Genomic DNA, 27,423 nt, shown 5'->3' on the forward strand with positions numbered 1-27,423 from the left:
GACTGGATGGCTCCAGAGTCTGAGTTAGATTTGTTCTATAATTTACTCACAGAAAAAAGCTCAGTGAGCATAACATCAAGGCTTTAGAAGATGAGCAGTTGTATTTTTGGCACAGGGATACTCAGCACTCTCTGTAAGTTAACCCCATTGGACTCTTCTCCAGACAAACTACCAAACCCCAGATGTTTCCCTAAAAAGCATAGGGCTTTGGAACAGGCCAGCCTTAGTGATGGGCTCATTTTTGTAGATGGGGAAAAGACCCAGCCAGCTGAGGGCCTGAGGACACAAAGCACATCAGTGGCAGAGCGAGCCCCGGAGCTGAGGTTATCTGTGCCTCAGCCCAATCCTCTAATAAATCCATATCCATGTGTGGCAAAGTGCCATCACTCTCTTGTCACATCGAGCACATCCTCTAGCTAAAGGGGTGGAGGCAGATCAAGATTTGTGTCTTCAAAGCAGATTTGTTTCAGAGAAGAGCTTATCCCAAAAAGCCTGTTGCCGATCCCCCCACCCCACCCCGCCCCAGATGCCCTATTTTCCTTCTGGAGATCCTCAACTTGCATGTGGCTTTCAGGCAGAGAGGATGGTAGAATACTATAAAACTACAGAAATCCTTCCCATCCATTAGTGCAATCAGAGGGAAAGGCAAGAAATGAGATATTAGAAGCAAGGTCCTACCTTCAGAGAAAGATGCAATGTTTTTCTCATATGACAGAGGACACCTGCCTGCACTTATACCAGCATCGGTCAGAAGTAATTCACCTGCAATGAACAGAGCGGCATAAGTGCTGAACCCACCGAAAACAGGATCAGGCCCACAGGCTCTTTAAAGGACAAAGGCAATAATATATTCTGAGACTCGGCTCCCATTTCACAACAGCCGGATGGAAAGAAAGCGAAGCCTCCAAGTCTGCCACGCTTCTCAGAGCTTCAGAGACACTAAAGAGAGTGTGAGAGTACCAAGTATAGGTTTGTAATTTAATTTATGTTTATTTTGGTCCAAGGTTGAGGTCAATGCACAATGAGGAGGTTATCAGATGACTCATATTAGCCCGAGCGCTGTGCTGGGATAAAGTTAGTACTGTGCCTACTGGGAAGATGTAAGATTGTCAGATGGCCAGGGTACAGCCTTATATAATTCATTTCTATTCCTGAAGTAATTTTCTTGACCAAGTCTGAGAAGGAAAGGAACATTCTTTTGGGGGGGGGGGGGGGGAATCTGGGCTTTCCACATAATGTGCTCAGCTGAATTGACAGAAAAGCTCATTCAATTGCTTTATTAATGTAAATTATTTGCACTGTTTAACACTTACCATGATGATAAGACACATACAGTGATATCCAGGTTTTTTTCTACCTGACAAAACAGAGAGGTACATTTCTAAGCAGCAGTTCCTTGCTGTTTTGCCTAATTAACAACACAAGCAGTAGGAGTAGGACAAAAACTTAAAGAACCCAATTTTTTAGCTTCATTTAAGTCCAAAGCAAAAACTCTGTGTTTTCTCCATGAAAACAGAATAGGACTCCTGGGTGTCATGGGGGAGACAGAAAAAATAAAAAGATGACCCAGACAGGATGTCAAGGAAATGTGAAACAGCTGCTGTGCTCATATATTTGAACATAGACCTATACGAAATCCAGTTAAAATGTTTTAGCCATGATTATCCACCCTTTTAGATGAAACATAAAAAAAATCCTAAAGCATAAACAGCTATTTCAGGGAATCTTTTAAAAATAGGTTAGCGTTCATCAGGAAGCAATACCTGCGGATGTATTTTTTTGTCTATTGGCCAGAAAGTGCGTTGCTCTGCTGCACTGTAGACAGGGTCATCCTACTACATGGACTGTATTTTTGCTTAACAGGTATTATGCCAGACTCACAGTAGCAAGAGATTGAAGTTCACAACACTAATTTCTCTGTGTTATCAGTCTGAAACTCCCCAGGTGGGGCTGCTCTTCAGAACTGGAAATAGGACGGGTCTGACATCTTTGTGAGGAGCTGCCCCCTCCAAAAGTCCCTGACTAGACCCATGGAGAGCTTTCGAGTATTTGGTGATCCTTCCCACTTCAACGCTGTGCCCAAGTCTACCACATAATTGGTCTTCGTGTGTAGTATGTCACTTTACAGGCTTGCACAGGTGAGTGTAAGTAACAGTATTAACATAGAGTAATGTTGCACCCAGCCAGTTCTCATGAGGTTGACTTTGCTCATGGGAAATGCAACAAAACGCACAGTGCATAGATCACTTCTCTCATTGCTTCCCACATTTATTTCTGACCAGAAGCTTCACAGCTGTGTCTGGAGAGACAAGTCAGGGAGACCTAAGTCATGGATCTCTTGAGAAATCTCAACCCCTTCAAGTCCATGGGACCAGAACGGGTGGATCTGAAGGTGCTGAGAAAGCTGGTGATGTCATAGTGGAGCCAGTCTCATCATGTCTGAAAGGCAGATTGGGTGACTGGAGAAAGGCAAATATTGCACTTTTACCTTCAAAAAGGATGAGAAGGACTATACAGTGCACTACAGGTCAGTCAGTCTCATTCCAGACCCTGGGAAGATCAAGGAGCAGAAATCCATTTCTGGGTTTATGAAGGAGAAAAAGGCAACTGGGAAGAGTCAGCATGAATTTACCAAAGATAAATCAAACCTGAACAATCTGATTAGATATACAGTGAGGGGAAGGCCATGGATGTTGTTTATCTTGTCTTTAGTTAAAGCTTTCAATGTGTTCTTCCGCAACATTCTTGAATCCAAGTTGGGAAATTACAGTCTACATGAGCGGACAATTAGCTAGGTGAAAAGCTGGCTGAATCGTTGGGATCAAAAGGGCTCTACCTGGAGGCTGGTTACAAGTGGAGTGTTGCAGGAACCTATTCTAGTCAATAGCCCTGTCCTGTAATTTTCAATGCCATCTTCATCAAATACACACAAGAAGAGAAAGAGTGCACCCTCATATAGTTTGCAAATTATACCAAACTGTGAATACGCTTGTTACCATCAAGGGCACAGCCACTATTCAAAGAGACCTAGGCAGGCTGGAGGAAAGACCTACAGGAATCTCAAGAAATTCAATTTAACAAATGAAAAATGTCTTGCACCTGAGCTGAACTACCTACCTGCTAAGGTTTGAATGGTTTTGAAAGTGAACTGAAGGTTCTAGTGAACAATGGACTAAGCAGGAATCAGCAGTGCACCATGACCATGGTGAAGGCTAAGAGCATACTACACTGTATTAACAGGAGCATAGCCAGTAGACAGAGGAAAATCAGTATTTCCTTTACTAAGTGCTCATGAGACCTCATCTGGAATACTGTTTCCAGGTTTGGATCTTTCAGTGCAAGAAAGATATTGACAAACTGGAATGAGTTCAAGGGAGGGGCACCAAGATTGTCCAGGGGCTAGAGAATTTGTCCTCTGAGGAGAGGCTGAAGGAATGGAGCTTGATTCTACTGAAGAAGATAAAGCTTTGGAGATACCTTAAAGTCACCTTCCAATTCCTGACAGGCTGTTACTGAGAATAAGGAGCCAGGGTCTTAGGTGCTCAGCTACAGAACAATAGATAATGGTCATAAATTGAAGCAAGAGAGGTTCTTACTAGATGTAAGCGTTGGAAAAAATGCATAGCAATATAACAAAGTACAGGAACAGGTTGCCCAGAGATGTTGTGCAGTCTATGTCCTTAAAGGTTTTCAAGACCCAACTTGACAGTTCTGCGCAACCTGGTCTGCCTTCAGAGTCGATCCTGCTTTGAGCAGCAGGTTGGACTACCGACATCCAGAAATCCCTCCCGAATGATTCTGTGATTCTAAGCTACGGCCCTGAATCATGCCATAAAATGGTAGCTCCTTAGAGGCTTGTGCAGCACTGAATTGTTTGGGGGTTTGTGCAAACATATGGAAACTAATAAAGAACAGTATATGGCTCCCCAGCTTCTGAGGCTTCCCAAAACCATCACCTGGAAACACAGAGAACACAATGGGAGACCAAGGCCACAAGTCTTTTTCTTGAAACAATGCATCCATAGTGGAATATTCACATTTTCAGGCAAACCAGTTCGGTTTTAGGGCTTTCAAAAGACAGCAAAAAATCTAAGCCACTCAGTTTCTAAACAATAATTAACTCCCCTAAACCCATTCTGCATGTCCTGATCTCCAATTTGAGGCCTGATTATCCTAAGGATCAGTGAAACAAAAGCCTTTTAATCTTTTCTAGAAGTATAGGTGCCAAATATAGATCTGGCTTAAACTATTAAAGTATAATATGCAAATTCATTTTAAAAGCAACAAACCAATTAATCTTTATTTCTGCAGTTGTAGGCACATTCTTTTCTTTAGTCATAGATTCCTGCAAAGCTACTTCATGCTACCTATTGTGAAATGATGAGTTAACACAGATAACGGTATAATTTTCAAGGGCTCCTGTGTCACAGAAACCCCATCTTCAGAGGTCTTCAAGATTCAGATAGGCAAAGCCACGACTGATGTGACCTTGTGCTGGCTGGCAGTTTGCCCTTGCAGGATGACAGACTAGAGATTTCCAGATGCACCCTCCAGCCAACACTTTATGATTTTTCAAAAGCCCCTCAACATAACTCTGGTAACTCACTGGTCATATAGAAGTCATATAGAATGGGCTTTTTAAAAGCCTGCAACCACTCCACTTACCATCCTAATCACAAAAGTCCTTTTCTCCAGCACATGCATTTTCCAGCAGTAAGATGGGGAATCAAATCTGCATGGACAAGAGTAAACTCTGGAGTCAAGGGACTGATATCTCCTCATGCAGTCTCTGTTGAAGAGTCAGATAAAAAAATTACTGTGCATGTCAGCTTCAAAAAACATCTTTTTTTTGCCAAGTTTCCTTGCCTCCAATAAAAAAAAAAAGAAATACAAGTAAAAAAAAAAAGTACTATTTGAAAAGTCTCCTGGGTACATCTGTATAAAACAGATTATGCTTCTTTTTCATTAATTTCAGATCAAAGCTCTTTATTTTTTAAGTAGGGAACCAAAGGGATCAGGTAGAGTAAATACCCTCTTCTGTCCAATTTCATGTGCAAACAACTGAGTTTTCGGGCTGGGAAGACATGATTTAGTAGTTTCACTGCAAAAGAAAAATCTGCATTTATATCCTGTTCTTCACATGGATGACTTTGCTCTTTCTCAATATTTTCTTAGTGTGATGATTATATCTAACTAGAGATGGCCTGCCTGACATTGTCACAGTCTTGGAGACCACTACCAGGGACAGGCTGAATAGAAAAGAGGGGAATAGGTTTCTACTGTTGCAGCAGGTCTCATGCGATGCATTGTACTGGTCACTGCTAATGGGGGCATAAAGTCCCATCTTCACAGGTAGGACATACCTACGCCTCCTCCCCCTCCATGTAGTCACATGAATAATGCTTCATTAATTACAAAAGCACTCCTGGTTCTACTTTTCTATATATAGTTCTATATCTTTTCTTCTATTTTCTGTTCTCTTTGCTCCATCAGTCCATCCTGTAGAAGGCAGCCTGCCTTGCACATATGACTTCACATGGTTGATCAAATCAAGTAATGTTAGAGAGGTTAGGAAATTCACAGTCATTTTGTACTGATAAGCTGTTATGGCCAGCTCAAAGGGGAATATATTGTGCTGTGTGACAGTGTCCTAACAACTATTTCCTCATGTCCAAGAATACCGAATCACAGCCTCTGCCAGAGCTCTGCTAGGACATTGTGATTCCATATCTGTTAATACTCTGAGCTGTTTCTGTAAGACACCATCCTCTTCCAAGTTCTTAGTAACTCCCTATGTACTCAGATACCCTAGAAAGATCTAGGTTGGAAAGGACCTCTAGAAGTCTCTATTCCAACCCACTGCTAACAGCAGGATTGATTTCAAAGCTAGAGCAGGTTGCTCAGGGCTGCGTCCAGTTGAATTTTGAGTATTTCCCAGCATGGAGATCCCACAGCATCTCTGGGCACCTGTTCCAGTGCTGCACCCCTCCTGTGGTAGGGGGACAGGTGGAAGGAGGGTCCTTCTCTCTGGTGCGAATTTCCTTTATTGCAGCTTGTGCCCGTTGCTTCTTTTCCTTTCACTGTGCACCTCTGCAGAACCTGGCTCTGTCTTCTCTATAACTCCCCTCCCTTTCCCTTTGGTAAAGGAGAACTGCAATTAGATCTTCCACCAACTTTCTCTACTTCAGGCTGAACAAGCCCAGCACCCTCGGCGTCTCCTGGTATATCCTGTGCTCTAGCCCCCAACCATTTTAGTTGCTCTCCATTGGCCTCACTCCAGTTACTTGATACCTCTCTTGCACGGGGAGGCCCAAAACTGGGCACAGCACTCCAGAGGTGACGGAGTGTTGAGTAGAGGGGTATGATCATCTCCTCCGAGGTGCTGGCTATGCTTTTGATAGCACATTCCAATGTTCTGCTGACTCACAGCCACAACTGCTGACTCACGTTCAACTTGTTACCCAGCAGGAATCCCTAGCTTTTCCCTGTGGAGCTGCTTGCTAGCAAGTTAGTGCCCGCCTGTACAGGCACATGGGGTCATTCCATCCTAGAGGATGGAATTCACATTTGTCTTTGTTGAACTTCATGAGGTTGTGGTTGACCCAATCCATCAGCTCATGAAAGTCTAAATTATGTTCATGGTTCAGAAAGGTCCTAGGCTTCATACAGGAAGAACTAGATGAAGTGTCATGCCCACCATCACTAAACATGTGTCCTGGTTTCAGCTGGGATAGAGTTAACTGTCTTCCTAGTAGCTGGTACAGTGCTATGTTTTGAGTTCAGTATGGAAGAATGTTGATAACACTGATGTCTTCAGTTGTTGCTCAGTAGTGTTTAGACTAATGTCAAGGATTTTTCAGCTTCTCATGCCCAGCCAGCGAGAAAGCTGGAGGGGCACAAGAAGTTGGCACAGGACACAGCCGGGGCACCTGACCCAAACTGGCCAACGGGGTATTCCATACCATGGGACGTCCCATCCAGTATAGGAACGGGGAAGTGGGGGCAGGGAATCGCCGCTCGGGGACTGGCTGGGTGTCGGTCGGCGGGTGGTGAGCAATTGCACTGCGCATCATTTGTACATTCCAATCCTTTCATTATTGCTGTTGTCATTTTATTAGTGTTATCATTATCATTATTAGTTTCTTCTTTTCTGTTCTATTAAACCGTTCTTATCTCAACCCACGGGTTTTGCTTCTTTTCCCGATTTTCTCCCCCATCCCACTGGGTGGGGGGGAGTGAGTGAGCGGCTGCGTGGTGTTTAGTTGCTGGCTGGGGTTAAACCACGACAACATGTTAGACTAGATGTACTATTCTATGACATCAGTGAAAGTAAAGTGAGTAGATACTTCAAGTCCATATTAAAACATTGCCCAAAGGTCCCAGGCAACATATGGGCTATATTATGCTCCACTGCTGTGCAAACACTAACAGAGAATTTTCCTGTCCAAACCAGTCATTCAGGTTTAAATCCCATGCAGCTGAGGTCTGTCATACTCCTATTTTGAAATTTGTCTGCTGATGAGGACTGCAAAACCAGTCAAGTTTTTCTCCCATAAGTTGTATCAAAAATAAAAGTTTGATCATGAAGACAGTCCACTATTTTTGTACCAGCTGCCAACCTTGAATGAACTTTCCTAACCAAGGCAGAAACCCTTAAGACCAAAGATTTATAAGAAGAATGCTAATATGAAATTTTACTCCACAAAAGCCTGGAGCTCTTCCCACCTAGAAGAAGGGAACCCTACGAATGCATGTTTGCAGACTTACAGCTTCAATCCGAGCACTATCATTATGGAGCTGGATTTATTACTGGGGGTGGGGGAGAAATCCATTTCAGACATGTTATTTCTTACACAAGTATCTATTCCTTAGCTTTTTACTACTTTGATAATAATCTGCTAATGCTACATTTTTTTATGTTGGCTTCCAAAGTTGTCAAAAACTACCATTTAACGCACAGATAAGATCAGAGCCTTGTACACAAAGTAACACACTCCACTGAGAGGCCCTCTGATTTATTTGGTAACTGAAATGTCGTACTCCTGGAAGTTATGCAGCAAGATTACAGTGAAGATGATCCAATAAGCCACAAATTTTTCAAGTTCATTCTAAATAGCATAGTGTTAGGAGAAGATAGGTCCAACTTTCAATCTGGAATACTTTATCTTAGTATAAACCGTATTTTACAATAATTGAGCCAGTCCACGTTGACATTTTTAGACCAGTTTCCCAAACTTAAGAGAAGCATATGTAAAGTTAACATTTGTCCAAGAATCTTGAGGCACCAACCACTTACAGCCAAGCTCTAACACCTTTTCATATCTGTGAGATGAGAATGACTCCCCAGGAGCACTGATGCTCCCATGCAGGATGCAAGGGGCTTCCGTAAGATGTTGAACAGCATCTGAACAAAATCAGCCTTAGAAACCCTCATTGGCTCACTTCCTGGTGGCTGTCATGCCAGCGTGTCTACAAACAGGTCATAAAACATGACCTCAGAGCAGGACCTGTGCTAAAAATGTCCAAGAACTGCATTTTAGTCAGGTGCCACCTGATTTCTCCCTGACCAAATGGCTACCCTTGGCTCTCTAGCAACCACCACTACCAGCACCGGCCAATTTCAACAAAACATAACAGAAAGGCATAAATCTCTAGTATAGCAAGTTTCCATGATTTACACAAAGGAGAGAAAACCTAGAAATTTCCATTCTGAAGGAAAAAACCCTCAATACTTATTAACATCAAAGAACCCTTACACAATTCATCTTTGAATGCACACATAGGAAATAAGATTTGGTCGATTCCAGTTCTCAGATTGCTCCTGATTTGTGTAGCGGGGTGTTTGTATATGTGTTTGTCATGGTTTAACCCCAGCTGGCAACTAAGCCCCACACAGCCACTCACTTATCCCCAACACCCCCATAGTGGGATGGGGGTAAGAATCAGAAAAGTGAGAAAACTCATGGGTTGAGATAAAGACAATTTAATAGGTAAAGCAAGAGCTGCGAACACAAGCAAAGCAAAACAAGGAATTCATTCCCCACTTCCCATGGGCAGGCAGATGTTCATCCATCTCCAGGACAGCAGGGCTCCGTCACACGTAACCGTTACTTGGGAAGACAAACGCCATCACTTCAAACGTCCCCCCCTTCCTTCTTGTTCCCCCAGCTTTATATGCTGAGCATGATGTCCTATGGTGTGGAATATCCCTTGGGTCAGTCGGGGTCAGCTGTCCCAGCTGTGTCCCCTCCCAACTCCTTGTGCCCCCCCAGGCTCCTCGCTGGTGGGGTGGGGTGAGAAGCAGAAAAGCCCTTGGCTCTGGGTAAGCCCTGCTCAGCAGTGACGAAAACATCCCTGGGTTATCAGTACTGTTTTCAGCACAAATCCAAAACATAGCCCCAAACCAGCTACTATGAAGAAAATTAACTCTCCCCCAGCCAAAACCAGCACAGTGGTCCTTAGGAAAACATAAGGTTTGTAGTGGTTAAAGTGGTTAGTGAGCATGAAAAGCAACACACTTGCTGCATTTTGATCTGTATTTAAGAAATTCAGCAAAGGGTTTTCCTGCTGGATGGCCACATTTTAAGCCTGCTGTGAGCTTGTGTAAGTGCTCTGTTAACATTTTCGAAGGGCAGGGAGACACGTTTGGGGCTAAATCCCTGCCTGCCTATTTCACTGCATGTTCCTGGTTTTAGTCAGTGGGTGAATATAGACAGAACTGGGCGGGGGGAGGAGATGTAACTCAACTATTTGGAAACCAGAACTCTTTTCTGATGAATTAGGTAGCTTTCCTGTGTAGTTTTCAAAAAGTACTTACAAGGAATGAGTGGGAGTTGCATTTCTCAACCTGAAAAGACCTAAGGAAGATCTTGTCCCACAGGGGAAAGACAAGGTGAAATCCCACAGACAGACAGACATTGATTTCAAAGCAGTAAGAATGATTCTTGAAGCACAGGGATATCCCTTGGATAATTTAATTTTTATGTGGTAGTAGGCTTATTCTCTCATCTAAAGGGTTGTTGGGGGGGACCAACCAACACCTCCCCCCCAAAAACCCCCATATTTTAAAATTGTCCAAGCGGGATTTGGAAAAGTTTAACAAAAAAAAAAAAAAAAAAAAAAGAAAAACCGCAAAACCAAAACCCACAAGAATTCCTGGAAAACTGAAAAAAAAAAAAAAAAAAAAATTGGCACTTCTGCATGGAAAAAGAAAACAACAAAAGCAACCCTGCCATCAATAAATTCTGAAGTTCATCTAGAATTTCTGGAGCAAGAGTATCTCTTAAGAACCTACAATAAGCCATAGCGCTGGAGCTAAGGAGATTTGTCAGCAAGTTCAGCCAGGTGCACTAAACCACAGGGATAAAAAAGCACTTCAACACTGAGCACTTCTAATACTCAGCTGATCCCTCAGAAATTTGAAGATAAGCAGCAGCCGAGGCAGAGCAGTCCCAGGGTGGTTTAAAGTGATTGAACAGGAGCATAAACAGCTAGGAAGAAAAGAAAATCTCTTAAATGAAAAGGATGGCTAGTGAGCTGTTGCTCTTCAACAGATCTGTTTTTTCTTGGAGGGTGCTGGGCAGCCCGGGTGAAGTACCCAAAAGCCAGGTTCCTGGGGCTGCGATTTCTGTGGGTGGTTTAGACTATTAAACATAAGCGGATAGCTGGCCTTACTACCTCTGCCCCACTGGAGGAAACCTGGAGCTGGCTGTCACAACACCGCCCTGCAGCCAGGGATGGGTGGGCTGAGTGAGTCTGGTCTGGGGGGTGAAGAGCACCTCCAGCGCAAGCACGAACCTAGGCAGGCACACAAGAATGAGAACTCCTAACTGGCTGAGGAAGAGAAATTCACGGGGAGGTAGGAGGTGTCTTTTACTTTTTTCAGTTTCAGTTCTTTAGGACACTTCAGTTTTAACTCCGTTGTGCTGCCTCTCGTAAAGAAGAATATTGCATATGGCAGAGGTGCTTTGTCATCCGGTAGCAGCCTCCACCTGGAGACTCTAAGACAAAAAATGGGTTCGCGGAGCCCAGTTGCCTCACTCAGGCAGCATCAGTGAAGGATTGCATTAGACCTTTCTTCCAGTTTAAAGCCTGCACCAGCTCCTGCCCTCACTTGTTCAACCAACAAGCTGTCTCACAACTGTATGCTGAAAACATGCAAAAGCTGTCTAAATTGTGGTCTAGAAATATCTTCAGGCTCTGTTTAGACTGCTAACAGCTCTGGGTGACTACCATCCACTGCAAACACAGATGTAGATGCTGTCATGGTACCCAACTCCTTGGTTTCCCAGCAATCACAGTAACCACACCATCACTCAATACATCACAGTGGTTTGATTCGAATTTAGCTTTTTCAAAGGAAGAAAGTAAGCAGGGTGGTACCTTTCCTTCGTGTAAGAGCACACCCTACAAGGCAGATCACAACACTCTCAAGGGAGAGGCCTGAGCAAGAGGCAGTGGCTAGACAACAAAATAACTTAGAATTTCTGTGGGAATTTAGATTAAGAGGGACTTCTGGAGTTCATTCTAGGCCAATTTCCTAGGCCATAACTTCAAACTTGGATCAGGTTGCTCAAAACTTACCCAGTTTCGTAATTTTCCAAGGATGGAGATTTCACTGCCTCTTGGAGCTTTGCCAACATCGAACCATTCTCATGGTGAAAATGTTTTTCCTTACATCACATCAGAGAAGATACAGGAGTCACCATTACAAACCTGAAATTGCAAGCTCAGAACTTTTTACTTCACACACAAGATGACTTAGACTAGAGCTATGCACAGCTGCATACCTGGACAGAAATCTAAAATTAGTAATATCTTCTCTAGTTTCAAATCTACATTAAGACCCTCTCCGTCTGCAAATGTCTAAAATACACAGATTTCTGCCTGAAGACAGCATACTAGGGTTTGCAGACAAAAAAAAAAATTAAAAAAAAAAAATCAAAACTTCCTGATCACAATCCATAAGACAGAGAGAAAGTGAATATCCACATGTAGTTTCCTTTGCTGACTACCTCTTAAGATCCCATTCAGACCAAATAAAATCCCATCAGCTGTTCTTGGCCCTTAAGATAAACATGTTGCATTACTTCTACAGTTTCCTGTAATTTTAAAGTCCTCACTGAGAAATATTATCAGAATTGATACATTTTTGTTTAAACTCTGTATAACGCTGGCAATACTCGCAGGAGAAAAGGCTTTGCACATTTATAAGCAAGGGAATGCAAGTATTTACACTGTAAAGCTAGATTGCAAGAAACTAGCAGTTTCCTTGTTGAGCCTTCCCAACCAGAAGGATAGGTGTTCCTCTAGCAAGACAAGAGAGGAAAATGCATATCTAATTTCAGCTGAGTGTGGTAAGACAGCAACAAAGTCGCCCAATTGGTCTGCCTGCTAGTATGTTAAGTAACACTGGGGTGTGCGGTTCTACTACACTTCTAGCCTAACCATACTCACCAGCCATTTCTGTGTGTTGCTACCATCAAACGGTATATCAATACCATTTGTCTCAGCCCCATAAACCTGCACAGTAGCTGCCTTACTCATTTTAAACTTGATTTTTAAATATCCTCATCCTCTCTGCTAAGACCATGACTTATTTGCACACTGAAAAAGTATTTGCACACTGAAAACATATCTGCACGCTGCATCCTAGTTGCAGACCTGCAGAGGCTCCCTCACACAGACACCTGGTGCAGTAATGTGGGGATCGTGACTGTGATGAGAAATTCTGGCTTTACTCATAGACTTGGGAAAGTTGCCGTTCTTCCTTAGTTTGGACCAGAACCGTGCTTTTGAAGCTAATCTCCTGATCATACTCACTTACTGTACTTACAGTGATGGCATGGGGCAGTCTTATGGAGGGTGAATCTAATTCCTTCCAGATGAGACTTAATCTTAATGAATTCACCTGCTGCCAAGGCTGCCTTCAGTCCTCACATCCCCAACAAGCCTTTCTTTATTTGTGAGTACGAGGTCCAGTAGAACACCTCTCCTCATTGTCTCCTCTACCACTTGGGTCAGGCAATCGTCATCGGTGCTCTCCAGGAACCTCCTGGATTGCTTATGTCCTGCTGTGTTATCCCTTCAGCAAATATTGCGGTGGTTGAAGTCTGCCAGGAGGACCAGGGCCTGGGAACATGAGGCTGCTCCTATCTCTATAGAAGGCCTCATCCACTTGTTCTTCCCGGTCAGGCGGTCTCTAGCAGATGCCCCCTTATCTACAACGCCACCCTTACCCGTCCTCTCTTTAATCCTCTACCGTAAGGTCTCAGTTGGCCCCTCATCCATCCCCAGGCAGAGCTCCAGCTGCTCTCTCATATAAATGGCAACTTCTGGTCTTCCCGGACTGTCCTTCCTGAAGAGCCCGTATCTCTCCTTTGCAACACTCCAGCCACGGGAGCCATCCCAACATGTCTCCGTGATCCCTGTGGGACTGTAGCCCTGCAACTGCACACACATCTCTAACTCATCACGTTTATTCCCCGAGCTGCGTGCATCGGTGCACAGGCACTTCAGAGGGGCACCCTGGCTGCTCATTTCCCTGAAAGAGTCTGTTTCCCTTCCCCCCGCCTCAATCGTGCCTTGTGGGGACTTCCTTGCTTACATGCAAATGTGGGAGGTGACCCCACTTAAGCCTTGATTTGTTGATTTTTTCTTCCCTTTTGTACACATCACCCAGTCTCTTTGCTCGTCAGCCCTGTCCGTCGCTCTCTCACAGGGCTGCCGTTAACCCTCCCACATAATTCCTAATTTAAGATCTTCTTACCAAGTCAGCCGTCCTGCTGGTAAAGATGCCTTTGTCCCACTTAGTGAAGTGGATCCCATCTCTCCCAAGTAGATGTCGACCCTCAAACAGGGTCCCATGGTCCAAACCAGCCTCAGAGAAGCCGCAGGCACTACCTGCAGCCTGGGACTTGCAGGGCTGCGTTCACCATCCAAACCTCCGCCTGGGTAGATGCCTCTGCCCTGGCAGGAACAGGATGATCCATCATCTGCTGGGAAAAGTGCCCTGGGGCACATCGCCACCATACCTGAAAGTGTTTAAGCTGATCTGAACTCAGATGATGACCTCTTCTTTGTATCTTCCTGAGAAAGCCACCGTTTGTTGGCTGTGCTCTAGACCCAGGTTTTCATTATGTTCCTGCAGAATAGTTTGATGCAATGAAATTTGTATTTTCTGCTGGAAAACTGTTCCGCTAACATACATCATCAGCCAAAGATATTGTGGACCATTGATAAAATGTGCAACCCAAGAACTGCCTTTTGAGGGTTTTTTATTTGTATTGTTTCATATGGCTGATAAAATCAACTTTAAAGCTGTCAAGAACACAAGAGAACCATTCAGGGAAGAAAAAGACAAATCTCCAGGTTACCCAGGAATTTAGGCAATGCAAAACTACCATAGATACAAAGCAGCAGGGCCTCTGTTTTCTGAACGTTCCCTTAAGTCTCGCAAATATTTAAGTGTTTTGCTTTGTGTTTACTCCACCTGCACTGGGCCGACCTGTTTGAACCATTGCCTTGCATTCACCTAAACTTACAGTGACCTCCAAACATTTATGTCCCTTTTGGCAACTGGTGGACTCCACCAGTTAGCTGACGAGAGTCCCCACTCCAACAATGCACTCTATGCTTACTTGCGGCACCTGTTGGTGCTAAGGAATGGAATTACCTTCTTTTTCCATGGGATCTTTCGCCACTGAGAGCTGGCTTGAGGCTGCTCGTTCAGCTGTGCAGCATCCATCTGAGAGCATGCAGCTTTTCCCCAACCGTCTCCCTCCAGCAGCAGTCGTAGATGACCCTGCAGCAAGGAGTGGGTGGCAGCAGTACAGCAGGTGGTTGTGTTAATAATGGAAGAAATAAGGGAGAGCTTTTTAAAGGATATGCTAGGTGAAGTCTCTAGGGACCAGATTTCTTCACTGCCGTTTGTCACACCCCCAAATTCCCCCAGCTGGAAAATGTTGCTGTTTTGTGCAGAATTTTTCATTTTGAAATTAAACGTTTCAGTGACACAGTCTGAATCCTGAGTCTTACCCAGCTCTGAAGAGCCTCACCCATTCACGTACAGCACAAATTTTCTGTACCATGAAGAAGTGATCCAAAACCTCCCAGGGCTCCTGCTGTGGAGAGCTGCCAGTAAGTAATCAGAGAGTTCTCTGCCTTTCCCCTTGAGATGGGCCACAAAGTTTGCCCTAGAGCCATGGACTGCAGGAACTGGAAGGCTCCAAGCCTTGGGACTGGCTGGAAGCGAGGCCAACTTCTGCTTATGTTTTTACAGAAGTTTTCTGAAAGCGATATGCCATCAGATGCTGTGTTTTCAAAGTCAATATTTTTCTATGAAAGCCTGATTCCTTGGAAAATACTGAGGCAGCTTTCTTCTTGCTATTTCTTCTGCAGAGAAAGGTCAACCTTCCACCCCTCAAGAAACTCTAGCTACACTGGCACAGGACTGACTGACAGGAATGCTGCAGGCTCAGGTGTTTACATGGGTAAAAACTAATTTTGCAAAAATCAATAATCCCTTCTAAGGTTTCTCGGCCCTATTGACAATCAATTGTAACGTCCTTGCCTGTGGACTCAATAGGCATTTCATTCAATCTAACAGAAACAAACTCGCCTTATACTCCAAAACTGGCGCAGGTAGATGCTAATTTGTACATTCCCTAGTGTCCCTGCCCCCATAACCTTATTTTCAAAGCTGATGACCACCCGATATTACCACTTCAAATGAAGCCAAACTTTTTCCTGTTCTTTTTCTTCTTTAAGAATTGATGTACTTTTTCAGCTTTTTTTACAGACAGTATCTTGCGTAAAGAATTGTTTCTTTAGGTGAAGAGGGCAAGGGGGACTGGTTGCTTTGTGGTTTGGTTTGTTTTTTTTCTCATTGCCAAAAATATCTGGAGTTGAAACTGGAAATTTCACTTCTAGAAGGACTGCTTATTTGGCTGTGATGATGAAGACCTGTATCATTAGTTCATTAAATAGGCTTCTTCAGAAAGATTAGGAAATCAATCAAAAAACTGCATGAACTGGAGGACTAGAATTACAGAAGTGAGATGCAATAAATTAAGTATAAGAATGTATATTTAGAGATCAATAAGAATTTCTCCTCTCTACACTATGTGTTCTTGGACTGGAAAAGAATGAAGATGAGGAACTCTACGTACTGCTTGATTACAGGATGATTACGAGACATCAGTAGGACAAGACTATGAAAGCAGTTAAGAAAATCCTAGAATGCATCAAGAAAGGCATTTCCAGCAAGTAGTAAAATACAAGTTACTTTGCACTAGGCATCGGTAAGTCTTCCTTTGCAGTACTGTGTATATGAATCTAATCCCAGTGTTTGAAGACGACTTATAACTGTAACAGATGCAGAGCAAACACAAGTAGGATGATCTGGGAAGAAGATCATCTGAAAAGAAACCAAAAAAAAAATACTTACTTTATTTAGCCTAATAAAATGAAGTTGAAAAGGGGACATGATTGCTTCTTTATTTTCCCAGGAGGGAAAACACAAAGGAGGAGGAACTTTTAACATAAAAGACAATGTTGGCAAAAGAACATATGGTCTGTTTATTTACACTCCCCAAGGAAAGATGTGGGCTGAAAATTTGGGAGAATTTTCTAACGATCCAAACTGTGAAGTCCTGGAACAGCCTTCCAGGAGTAGGGGGCAAAGGAGCTATTTTTGATACAGAGCTTGACCATTTCTTCAATTGCAGGATTTAAGAGACCACTTGCAATACTGAGATATGATGACTAAAGGAGTCATAGGAGGCCTTGTACTCCTGCTCAGACTCCTGGTCCTCAACACTGCATTGGAGATTTAAAAAGGGGGTGCATGGGGACAGGAGAGGAGAGGGGGTGAGAGACTAGTGAATGTTTTAACTTTCCAAAAATGATGCTCTGAACACCGCCAATTTTTCTTAGTGGCAAGTCCTTTTGTAAATAACTTTGCCTATTAAGGTAAAAGGAGTTAGAAAGCATAGATCAAGCTTTTTTATTATTGTCAATAATATGGGCCACATGCATACATTTTTACAAGACTGTAACTGAGAAAAATTCAGGCTGGTAAAGAGCAAATAAACCAGCCAACTAAACCACCTGAAAACAGAGAAATTTAAGACAATCTGCAACAACAAATCTCAAGCATAATCTGATATGCTTTTTCTGTACATTCCCAAGACTGCAAACACCACTCTGCAATCTAGCAGCAGGCAGAGAACAGTGAGAGTGGTAGACAGCCTTCAGTCAGGCCCTAGTACAGTTGCTGCCATCCTTCTCTTTCCACTTGGTCCCTCAGCCTTCTCCATTTCCTTCTTTTTTATCTCTTTCTTACACATTTTTTCTTTATGGGGTTGGCTTTTTGGAGTGTTTCTCATTTGGTCTTCTCTTGCTGCAGAGCAATTTGGAACAGGGAAAGATGTCAAAACTCATATGGAGGAAAAGAGAGTGATAGAGCAGATGATTGTAGGCCTACAGGCTGTGGGGACTGTGTGTGTGAGAAATTACCGTAAACAGTATTATTGGAAACTACTATAGAGCAGAGCTGGGAAACCCTTGCTCAGATTTTTCTGCATTACATTTATCAGTCAAAGTTCACTGAATCTTTCCTGTTACTACTAATCTTCTTGATGAAATCAACAGAGCTAAACAAAGGTAAGCCAGCCCTTTGCCAGAACTGCTACATTTTGACTAAAAACATAGTAGGAAGCAAGTGAAGTCTTTATTCAATCTACAAGGTAGATTAACATGGTTCTCCCTAATATGCCAATATTTAATTTGTGTGTGACGTTAGTTAGCATTCTACATAGTACAGCACTTTGCACATGAAAAGCAAGAAATTTTTGTGCACTATCACCAGTCTCAATTGACCAAGAATGTGTACACATTGTATACACACATAGTAGTAGCTGCAGACAGACACATCCCAGGTTAGCATAATACTGATATTATATTACCTCTACAAGGGTATTGAGTGTGGAATGTCAGAGAGGCAGCACAGGTTTAATAGGACATTGTTTCCAGAAGCAGGTTTCCTGTGAACTTGAACAATTATTTCTTTGACTAGAGAACATAAAGGCTACTCTTCGCATGAACTTAAATAACACAAAGGACTGAGAAGTAACAACAAGAAGCAATAGGGGTTCCCCAGGAGGAACTATGACCCTGCTCATTGTAGAGAGGCTGCCAAATCTTGTCCAGTCCTCAGACTACTACCTCCCCTGCTCTTCCACGTGAGCACCAATGATACTGCCGAGGGAGACCTGAAGGATATCAAGCGTGACCACGTGGCTCAGGGGGCAATGATCAAGGGCATGGGGGCCAGGGTGGTGTTCTCCTTGATCCTGCCAGTGAGATGGAAGGGCTTGAGGAGGAGTAGATCGATCCTGCAGGTCAGCAACAGTTTGTACAGCTGGTGTAGGCAACAAGGTTTTGGCTTCTGTGACCATGGGACCCTCGCTGAAGATCAACAATAGCTTGGAAGGGATAAGATCCATGTGACCAAGCGGGAAAAAGTACCTTTGCCAGCAGACTGTCCAACCTGATAAGAAGAGCTTTAAAGTAAGAATGATAAAGGAGGGAGAGGGTGACCAGCAATCAAGTGAAGAAGTGGTGGATGGGGTTAGCAAGCAAAGAGTCTGGGATGATGTGAACAGAAGGGACCTTGTAAGCAACAAAACAGGGCTGAAGTGGGGTCATCTCAAGGATATGCACATAAATAAGGAAGCGCCTCTGGAACAGCATTATGCAGAAACCTCCCGTACCTTTTCTGGGAAACCAGCATGCCAGGGTGCCTCTCTGATGTGCCAGTACACCAATGCATGCACCACAGGGCACAGTGGGAGGAATTAGAAGTCTGTGTACAGTTACTGGGCTACAGTCTCACTGGAATCACAGACACGTGGGATAGCTCACACAACTGAAATGCTGCAAAAGAAGGACCCAGGGTCTTTAGGAAGGTGAGGAGGAGGTACGCTTTATATAGGAGTATCATGGGGGGTGCATGGAGCTCTGTCTAGGAAAGGGTGATGAGCCAGCTGAGAGCTTATGGGTCAGGACTAGTAAGCAGACCAACATGGGTGACATTGTTGTGGGTGTCTGCTACAGACTGCCTGACCAAGCAGAAGAAGTATATGAGGCCTTCTTCAGACAAATGGAAGAAGCCCCACCTTCACATTCTCTGGTCCTCATGGGGGACTTGTATCATGCCGATAGCTTCTGGAGGGACAACACAGCACGGCATAAGCAATCCAGGAGGTCTCTGGTATGCATCAGTGACAATTTCCTAACATAGTTGATTGAGGGGAAAACAAGGAGAAGCACTCTGCTAGACTGTATGTATAAAAGAGGAAGGATTGATCAGGAATGTGAAGGTTGGGAGCAGTCTTGCCTGCTGTGACCATGAGAAGGTAGAGTTCAGGATTCTGACATGAGGAAGCAGGGCAAAAAGTAGGATTAACAACCCTGGACTTCGTGTGAGCAGACTTTGGCCTCTTCAGGTATCTGCTTGGAAGAATCCCATGGGATGCAGCCCTGGAAAGAAAAGAAGTCCAAGGAATCTGGTTGATATCTAAGGATCATCTACTCCATGCTCAGCAATGGTCCATCCTAACAAGCAGAAAATCAAGCAAAGGCAGCAAAATCCAGCTGGAAGCTAGTCACTAGTACTGTATCCTAGGGGTCAATACTGGGTCTAATACTGTTTAACATCTCCATTAATGACCTGGATGATGATACCTCACCAGATCTGCAGATAACACAGACCTGGGAGAGGATGATATATCAGAACTGCCATTCAGAGGGACATGGACAGACTGGAAAACTGGACAGAGAGCAACTTCACGAAGTTGAACAAAGCGAAATGCAAAGTCCTGCTCCTGCGGATGATAACTCCATGCACCAGCACACAGTGTGGGTGGACTGGCTGGAAAGCAGATTTGAAGAGAACATTCTGGGGTTCATGGTGGACAGCAAGTTGACCATGAGCCAGCAGCATGCCCTTGCTGCAGAGAAAGCCAACAGCATCTTGTGCTGCATTAGGAAGAACGTTGCCAGCAGTTTGACGTAGGTCATCCTTCCTCTCCACTCACCACTGGTGTAGTGATCCTGACCAGGAGAGCACTACACATGGAGGAGTTAGTGATCCATATATCAGTTAACGTGAGCAGGCGCAGGTCTGTGCTGCGCTGTGCTGCACGTGCAGCTTGGCCTTCAGTCTGTTTCATACTGCACAAACTCCTTAGCCTGAGGATGAGCTCAGCCAGCTCATGGTAACAGAGGAGCCTGCAGGCAGCTTCCACTTGGCACTGGTGACCGCACCACCTGTCTGGCCTTGCCTTTATCTAAATGTGTGGCAAGAAGTTCTCGTGCAAACATCCCTTTTGTTTAATGGTGGAAATGCTGAAGAGAGTTGTCTTCTTTTAAGAAAATCTTATAGTAACTTGAATCACCAAAATGGGCTCACCCTTTCTATGGACGGGGTTTGCATGGCATGCTGATTGGAAGCCCACTTGATGCTGCGTAACTTGGCAGTAGCTTCAGCTGTAGCTGAAGCTGCTTTGAGAAGGAGGATTGGACTGGACAATCTCCAAAGGTCGCTTTCAACCTCAACCATTCTGCAAACTCCCTGTTGGTGACATGGCAGCACAAAGCAGTGCAAGAAAGAAAAGGGTGGGATCCTATCGAGGCCACAGAGCTTCTGGTGAGGTACAGAGCTGGTCTCAGCCATGCTGTCCCGTGAAACATCTGCCTGTGAACTCAGGTTGTTCTGGGGATGCAACCTGGAAAAGGATGGAAAGGCCAAGCAGTCTCAATGTTTTCTTTCTGGATAAGCCGCTCTTTAGATGCCCCTTAGTGCATCACAAGACCAGGATGGTTTGAACAGTCAGGTAACAGATGCCTTTAGAAAGCTGCTGAGGACACTGTCACAGACCAATGCAGGAACAAACCATGGTCCATGGCATGATGACAGCAACATCAAAGCCCTTACAGATCAAGAATAATAAAAGAAACAAGGCGCTCTTCTGTATCAGCAGGCACCCTAGAGCAGCATGAAGGTTAATTTGGGACAGTCTGGGTAGACAAGTCAGAGACTGAGAGATAAAAGGAGCAGTTGCTGAAAAAAACCTGATAAAATAAATAGCTACAAGCAGGTATTTAAAGTTCTGAAAGGATTTAAGGATTAAGTGGCTGCACTTTTAATGAAAGCGGGTAAATCTCATTAAAACTAGTGGCACTGCTGTAGAACAGGGAATATCAAACACTGTACTTAACCTCCTGGCAGGGTGAAACATGCCCTGGACTCCAGTGATTAAGAGTTGCATTTTAACTGGCAATTACAGTGTTAAAGTTTTACCTTGGTTTCCTGGAATAATTTAATAGGACTTACTAAATAGCCCTTATTTCTTCAGCTGTCTGACCTGAATGATTTAACGGCATGAGGAATAATCATGTGAATCATGAGAGCAACTGCCCAAAGTTCCAACAAATATCCAGCAAGTTTTACAAACCAAAGGTGTGTAAAGTCACAGAAATACCTCTCACTTCTTCCTCTCCAGAGCTACCACCATACTTCATACACAGTGAAGAGGTGTCACTGCCTCTTTCCCACCCTGTGATAGGCACAATCAATCAGCAGCTTTTATGACCTGCAAAATAGCCAGGGTTGGCATACCGGCCGAAGATGAGGGTTGTGGCATTACACCACTGCCAGCTATAGCTTGAGACCCCTGCATTGGTCAAAGCCCTGTCTCAAGCTCTCTTCCCATCCACAATGCAACAAAGCAGCCCCTTTCCCTAACACAGGTCTCATCTTGCATGTTGGGGTCTCGGGAGTCAAGGCAGAAGAAATTCTGAAGACCCACCAAAGGCAGACCATGGAAAGGGGATTTTATTACAAAATTCCAGTGCCTACAGTAACTGAGAACTACTGACAGGGGACAAAAAGTCGAGCAACTGAGGGTTAAACCTTGAGTTTCAAAAACCACAAGTCAGGCCCAAAAGAGCGGCAAACCTTGAGACTAACTTAAGAAATTCAAGAGTCTTTCAAGGTCATATGTGTCTGGACTCATTTTCCTTCTGGTTTCTGAACCTTTAATTCACACTAGCATCATCCTTTCCAGCATTTATTGCAAGGTCTGGTATTAGCCACAGAGCTGGGAAGAACAGCAACTATTGCATGTTTCCTACTAAAATCAAGAGAGCTGGTCCAACATGCATTGACTTCCCTAATAGTCTGCTCCCCTGTCTGTGGGCAGACTGAACTGAAAAGTCTGTTTAGAAACATTTTTATTTTTGTTCAACTAAATCCACATTGCTGAAATATAAATGTAAGTTTGAAAAGAGCTGTCTAAAAGTGGAAGTGCTGGACGCAAATTTGCATAGGAAATTAAAGAAATATTTTGCAACAAAAGAAGGAAAATGTATCAAAGATATAGCAATTTTTTTGGAGTAATTTCTTCAGGAAACAAGACTTACAGATGCACAGTCCACGTGCAGGTTAGTGCAGGCATCTACATGCTCCATCATTCTTTCCAATTGCTTCTGGACCCATGGACAGCTCCAGCTTAGTCTGATACAAGTTTAAAGGTTACCATTATAATTAAGTTCATGCATCCTTCCTGAAAACAATCAGGAAGAAAAGGGTTTTGTCAGGATGCTCACTGAGCAAACAGACTCTATAATCTGTAAACATAAAAAAAAAGGACAGTTTCTGTTTCTTTCCTTAAGTTTATGCCTGGAGAGAAAAGAGGTCCAACGTGGTGGTTATTGTTGGGAAATGTGTTTACACTGTCCTGAGCCAGAGTCACAACTATAATTAACATTAGAAGTCAGTGTTAAAATGCATTAAAAAAAGCACATTAAAATGTTCTTTTACACACAAAACATAACCTGAAAGAAACAAGATTAAGCAACAATTCATCAAATTGTCAGTTTGCAGAATCAACTTTAAAGTTTAATACCAACTTTATTACTGTGTCATTTAATTGTCCTATTCCTTAACAAACTGTGTAGAGTACGTGTAGAGTATCCCCACCTTGGGATATATTCTTGTAATATATTCTGTTCAGTCTACATAACTTTGTACTTACACCACAATATCATTTATGCTCATGCTTACTCTATTGTTCTAGCAAGTCAAAAGAATTTTCCTTCACAAAATATGATCAGTAGATGATGTCAAAAAGTGTTAATAGTCTAATATCATCCCAGCTAGAGTGAAGGAGCACGTCAGAACTTTCATTACCTTGTTACCTGAGTAGCCAGAAAAACACACACTTTGTATGTCAGGGAATTTCATGCCATCCCATCAGCAATTTCTATTAGACTAAGAAGTTTTCAAACTAAATAAAACTCATCACAGCCATCCAAGCCCTGTTTTCCCATTTTTATATAGCTACATTTTTGTATATATTTTTTCCCATTCATATATCTAATTTCCCATTTTTATATAACAGCAACAGAAAATTAAAGCTCACATCATCTTCAGCAACTAGAAACCATTTTTTACAGTTCTCACAGAATGACTTCTTTTCCTTTTTAATGTATCTAAGAGTTTGGGGAATAATTATGTGGAAAAGAGAATGGGGTAAAGAACTAAATGATTAAGAGATAGATAAGCAGTCCACTTTGTTAAAATTAACCTTAAAGGTATTTCTGTAGACATTGGTTGCTGAAGCCAGTAGCTAAAATATTTAACAATTAGCTCAGTGATGCCATAGAAACTGATGTGACTAATAATTAAAAAACCTCCTTAGGAATAGATTTTTATTAAAAGTTCAAAAGTTTGTCTGTATAGCAGGATAAGATATGCAATCATACATAGTATTGAGCCAACTAGTAATTTATCATAGAAGATAATATTGTTCGTTGGATGAATCTTACCCAAGGCAGCAGGACTGGAATTCTAGCAAGAGTTCAGGAGGGATGAATGATAACAAATACCTAGAAAATAGAGGTGTCATAGAAATTAAAGTCTGCCATCTACTGTACCATACTCAAGCAAACTTCAATTATATTCCACAAGGTAAAAATTCTATTTTGTGCTTGAGCTAGTTAGAAAAACTTTGCCAAAGGTGCTGGTTTTGTGGTTTTTTTTTTTTTAAACAAAATCTTCTGATCTGAAACTATACTGAAATAAGATGACTTCTTGCAGTCAGCCATATTTGTCTTCTTTTTGGGGAGAAAAAAGAGAAGAGAATTCCAACAAAATGAAAATGCTGATTTGACATATTAGAACAAAGTGTTTCAGGTTTAGGTTGAACTTTTTTTAATAGTTTTATTTTGTTTTATGTTGAATTTGGAGTGAAATGTTTTAAATGAATGACACCATCTTTTTCAAATTTCTTTTTTTGCAGAAAATCTTTAAGTGCCAAGCTTGCAACAATTCTTTTTGTCATTTTTACCTTCTAATTCTCCTCTCAAGTTGGAAAAAACCCTGAAGTTTCTTAAAGAGAAGAATAACTATTTTCTGCCACCACCAGTTGTGTTTAAGGCAGCTACAATTAATTAGAAGCAGCATAGATATGTCACAGAGGACAGTCAATCTTCTCCAGTTTGTCCACTACATCTCTGACAGTATTTCTTGATTTCACTGTTGTTGAATGTTATTTTCTATTTTTTGTATTTTTTTCCTCCCTCAATATTCTTCCTAATGGTTTCTAAAAAAATGGTGTTATCCAGGATTTAATTAAAAGTGTACAAACAGAGAAGACTCTCAATGGAAAGCGGACCATCACCAAGTAATAAAGTCCAACAATTAAAGCATAAAAAGCCTGAGAAAGCTTAGATTGAAATCCATATGCATATTATCTCAGCATACTGACGTATAAATAAATAAAAAGTGGTCTGAGTTAAAAATACAGAAGAGTGTCAAAAATAAGCAAGGTTATTTCTATTAATATCAGCATGCAGAAACACTGGCTTCCTATGGATTTAAATTTAACAGTAGGTTGATTTTTTAGCACTTGTGAGGAGTAAACTAGACTGAATTTTTCCTTGTGGTGAGGTAACTTCTGCAAGTTCTCTCCCTTGTGTTGCTTCTGGTAGGTGAAACCTTCATTTGAGGCACATCTCTCCTGTGTTCTCTACCTGACTGTCTGCTTTCACAAAACTTGAAGGCTTTTAACTGTAAGACCTCTGTTCCTCTTGGTTAGACCTGCTGCAGGGTCAATGAACACTGAGGAGCAAAAGCACATACAGCCTGACTTTGTGAACTCACTCTCCACAGGAAACAAGGAAAATTGCATGGACTAACTGAAAAATTGTTTTTCTCCTGCAGATATATTTACTTTTTAAATAAACAATTATTTTATTTCTTTCAAAATAATTTGTGTTTTCCCAAAGAGAAATAAAAAAAAACCCCAACCCATGAGGAATGGGTACCATTCCCTGCATTCACATGCACACTTACTGATTTTTGTGAAACTTTTCACTGTTATTTTGGTTTGGAGGTAGGGAAGGAAGGTGAGGGAAGTGTTTCGATTACAGTTTTGGGAACAGGTGTACTCACTTGTGATGGGCTGTCCCAAATCAGCACCTTCAAAACAAAGGTACATATGCAGGAAACAGCATGAAATGACTGCCTACTACAGCGTGAAAATACTGCCTTATATACTCTCTTTCAGATGTGTTTCTGCTACAGTTGGCCTGTCTTTATGAGATTTATGTTTTAAATCTATTCTTTCCAAAAAACAATGTCTGTCATGTTATTTTAACAACAAACTCTGTTCTGCATAGGATCAGCCAGCCCCATTGCTGGGACGACGCAACAAAAGAGAAAGTACATGTCAAGAAGGTTCCTTCCACGGTATCTTTTTCCTCCCCATGCTTGGCATCCAGGGAACACATTTTACTCGTCTGAAAGTGATGTATAGCACTTTCTTCGTAACCTGGCTCTGGTCTATGCCAGAGCGCATTCCCCTGTGGGACCAGCAGAGCAATCCCATGGCCAGGGCAGACCATGACCTGCCTGCAGCATTAAATAATTGCTGTCCATTAGCCCAGTGGTACCAGCAGCACCAGGCCCAGGCATACCTAGCCTCTCAAAATAAACAGTTATCACACAATCAAGGGCCAGCATCAGTTAAACAGGCTTCTACTAATAGATTCTGCCTTTCCTATGGCAACCCTTTTGCAGTTCTGCTTTCAGCTCTGTTTCGCCTCATTCGCTTTTGCGCTTAGTGAAGTCTCATGACCCCAGACTGTAACCAGGTAGGGTCATTCCCCATACCTAATGGCACCCACTGCTCAGTCTCATTTAAAAGATGTTTTGACAGACTCCAGTTTGTCAGCTAGCTTCCTTCCCCCTTCCATTCTCTCCGGTTTTGCTCATTCCTCCAGTGACACTTAGTGAAAAGTTGCAGATCATCCTCTCCTGACACAGTCACCTTGAGCAGCAGCACAGTTAACAACATACACTCTTAAATATTGACATTTCTCAGTGAAACGCACAGTACTCATCCTCACAGTATCATAGCAGGGTCTGTACAAATGCAATCTGCCGTATTTGCACCAGCAAGATATTGTGAAGGATTCTTCCCTTACAGTGAGAAACATTGGTTTATGTTTCTGATATGTTTAAAACTCTGGACAATTTGACACTGTCCTTGAAATACTGCTCATTACAGTGTCATGCTTTGGGAAACAAACCATCTCTGGAGGCTTCAAGCAGTCAGCTGCTTTTACAGTTTCTATATAGGAAGGAAGCGGAAGAACAATATGAGAAAGAAAATTTTTATGCCCATTTGTTCATCTTGTATCAAAGAGAAGGATGGAAGGATTTCTCTATGAAGGATCAAACGACAAAGGAATAGAAGGTGGAGGTTGGTTTGTGCCCTGCACCTCAGAGCACTGTCAACTGGCCTGGTTGGACTATTAAGTAAAGGAGCAGTGGAACTGGTAGGACATTGTCTGCTGTGGCCTGGAGGGTGGGATGCTGGAGACAGTGGAAGGCAAAGGCGAGCTATGAATATGGACTGGCTGCTTTTCCTTCATGACACACACGTGCTGCTGGGTAGCCCAAGAAGCCATCTCAAACTCATGCTTCCCCCCTGCACAACACCTTCTCTCTTCAAGAAATGTTAAGCTTCACTCCTTTCTGTTCACCTTACGCACCCTTTTGGAAGCGTACTGAGCTCTTAGGACTTGCAGATGAACTGGACAAAAGCATGACAGTCACACTGCAGGGTCTCAGCATTACAGAGCTGGGATAATGAAGGGGAAGCCACTGAGTAGCGCATCTGCTTCTACTGTTCCTCACATTCAAGAATGCATGCTACAAGGTTGTGAGGTGTCAAACATGGCAAACTAAGTAGGTTCTTCTCTTCAAGTCCATCATAACAGATCAAAGCATCCAACTTTCAGAATAATTTCAGTTCAGTATCTTCCCAATCACCAGGGGGAAAGGAGGAAACT

The 27,423-nt window shown here is 42.8% G+C and overlaps 1 long non-coding RNA gene across 1 annotated transcript; it reads left to right on the forward strand.

Annotated features, from left to right (window-relative positions):
* Positions 1-552: 552 nt before the first annotated feature.
* LOC128142920 (uncharacterized) lies at positions 553-25,336 on the forward strand. The gene is made up of 2 exons (XR_008235553.1): positions 553-969; positions 24,366-25,336. It is a non-coding gene; the product is annotated as an uncharacterized LOC128142920 (long non-coding RNA).
* Positions 25,337-27,423: the final 2,087 nt, after the last annotated feature.

The sequence above is a fragment of the Harpia harpyja genome, chromosome 6 (assembly GCF_026419915.1).
Source record: "Harpia harpyja isolate bHarHar1 chromosome 6, bHarHar1 primary haplotype, whole genome shotgun sequence".
Lineage (NCBI taxonomy): Eukaryota > Metazoa > Chordata > Aves > Accipitriformes > Accipitridae > Harpia > Harpia harpyja.